We start from the raw sequence: 3,073 nt of genomic DNA on the forward strand, positions 1-3,073 counted from the left end.
CATAACCATGCATTACACAATGTCAAAATTTTATTAAAAGCATGAAAGAAACATTAGTAATCCATGAGAAACATTATTCAACCATGAATATCCAAAACCCCAGCCATTATTTCAAACCATGACAATATCATGAAATTCATACATTAAAACACATGCTCTTTTTAAAATAACAATGATGGAGGAGTAACATGCCTTAGACACCAAAGAAGACAAGAGAAACCACCCTTGAAAGTCTTATTGATTATCTTGATAAAACCCTAGACTTTTTCTTGAGAGAGAGTTAAAGAGAGATTTTAAAAGTGTTTGATTGAGAATAATAGTCTAATGAATCCCCAAAAGGTATTTTATGTCATGGTATCAAAGGGTGTTACAAAGGGAAAATGTCCAGAATGCCCCCAACTTAAAACTGTAGAAAAATTATAGGTGGCTATGAGTTGACCCTCCAAATCATTGCCATATTATATGACTGGTATCATTAAGTCGTCACTAGAATAGAAAGTTAGACACCATCTTCTATCCAGCATACAACTCCCTTGCCTAACTTGTTATTAGACCATATGACTAGTATTATCAAGTCGAATCCAAGGTAAAGAATCTAGGGATAGACATTGGACAACATATGATTGGACCCTAAACCTCTCATCATAATACCATACGACTCATATAGAGTCTCTCATAACTAGGACACAACTTTTCCAACAACACACTAACCAATATTTGACTAGGGTCTCTAGACCTGTACCCATACCATACGACTCATATGGTGGATCTTTACAAGGAAAATGAGCTCAAAGATCAGGAACTTTCCAAGGGCCAAAAACTCGGTTGTTTCACTCTTAAGAACCACCAATTGTTTGCTAAGCTTATAAATCTTGAATTTTTGTTGATGTTAGTTGCATTTCTTGGTTATGTGGTGTCATGTGAGGGAATTTTGGTCAATTTATAGAAGATAGAGTTACTAAAGAAATGGCTGAGACCCACTTATCAGTTAGACATTAGGAGATTTTTGGGATTTTCTTTTTACTATACGAGGTTTGTTGAGGGGTTCTCATCTTTCATTGCCCTATTGACTAGGCTAACTATAAAAAGTTCAAGTTTTAGTGGTTTAAGAATATGAAAAGAGTTTTCAAGAGTTAAAGATTTGATTGGCTAGAACTCCAGTTCTAAAATGTTTAGATAGTTGAGATGGTTTTGTGGTCTATTATGATGCTTCCAAAGTTATGCTTGGTTTTATTTTAATATATCATAACAAGGTCATTACTTATGCTTCCAGATAACTTAAGGTTTATGTGATGAACTATCTAAAACAATAGTTTTACCTTGAAGATTTGAAGACACTAATTGTATGGAGTTTATGTTGACTGTTCATGGATCATAAAATCCTTCAGCACTTTTACCCCAAAAGGAGTCAAATCTTTGGTAAAGTAGATAGATTGAGCTTCTTAAAGATTATAACATATGTATGCTTTACCATCTGGGTAAGGACTCTGTAGTGGATGATCCTCTTAGAAGGTTGTCCATGGTAGTATGGCCTATGTTGGAAAAGAAAAGAATGAATTGGTTAGAGATGTTCACAGCCTTGCTCGTCTAGGGGTTCATCTTATAGATTTAACGGATGGTCATGATTTTTTTTAGAGTGGTTTAATTTTCTCATTTGATAGAAGTTAAGGATAATAAATCCAGTGATCCTATTTTCTTAAGTTGAAAGAAGTTGTCCACAGTTAAAATATAGAGGTTTTCTCCTAAGGGGGAGATAGTATTCTTATTTATCTAGGTCATTTATGTGTTTTATAGGTTGATGATTTAAGGAAACTAATTTTTATAGAGTCTCACACTCTTGATATTTTATTTATCTAGGTTCCACCAAGATGTACATTAATCTATAGGATTCTATTAGTGGAATGGCATGAACAGTAAAATTGCAAATTTTGTGGCTAAGTGTCCTAACTTCCAAAAAGTAAAGGTAGACCATCAGTGATTGGGAGGTATGATTCAATAAATCAAAATTATTACTTAAAAGTAGAAGATGATTTATATGGATTTATCACAGATTTACCTCACACGTGATGGCAACATGATTCTATTTGGGTGGTAGTAGACAAGATGACTAAGTATGGTCACTTTTTGCTTGTTAAGATTATATGGCATGGATTTCCCTTGTCTATCATCTTAGATAAGGGTACGTAGCCAATTTCTCAATTTTGGAAGTCTTTCCCAAAGGGTCTTGGTACCCGAATAGATCTCAATAGAACTTTTTATTCATAGATAGATAGTCAGGCAGAGTGCATTATTATAACTTAGAGGATATGTAAATATATTCTTTGATTGACTTCAAAGGTAATTAGGATGATCATTTAACCTTTATAGAATTTTCATATAATTATAACTTCCATTCTAATATCTAGATGGCTTCTTTTGAGACACTTTATTAGCGTATATGTAGATCTCATATTGATTGGTAAATCTACTTTGATAGAAAATATTTGATATATTAGGCTATGGAGAATGTTTATTTGATTCAAGAGATACTGAAAATTGCTCAAAGTGATCAAAAATCTTATGCAGTTGTAAGAAGCAGAGAGCTCAAGTTTTCTATTGATGATTAGGTATTCTAGAATGTTTTGACCATGAAAGGAGTGATGATATTTGGTAAGAAAGGAAGTTTAGTCCATGATGTATTAGTCCTTGTAGAATCTTGAGGCCTATTGGCATTATGGCTTATAAATTAGAGTTGCCTACAAAGTTGGCAGTAGTACCTCTAATTTTCCATATGTTGTTATTAAAGAAATGCATTGGTGATAACTCGTTAACTGTTACTTTGGATAGTATTGGTGTGAACGATTCTCTTTAGTATGAAAAAGTGCTAACTGAGATCCTTGATAGGCAGGTTCACAAGTTGAGGAATAAAGAGGCCGCTTTAGTAAAGGTTTTGTGGAGGAATCAATTGGCTAAGGGAGCTATATAGGAAGTAGAAGCAAATATAATGAAAAGTATGGTTATTTTTTCACTCCTACTTCTAGGACAACATGAGTTAGAAATCTTTCTTCTTTGGTTACACCTCCATGGTACATGC

Source organism: Capsicum annuum, chromosome 11 (assembly GCF_002878395.1).
Source record: "Capsicum annuum cultivar UCD-10X-F1 chromosome 11, UCD10Xv1.1, whole genome shotgun sequence".
NCBI lineage: Eukaryota > Viridiplantae > Streptophyta > Magnoliopsida > Solanales > Solanaceae > Capsicum > Capsicum annuum.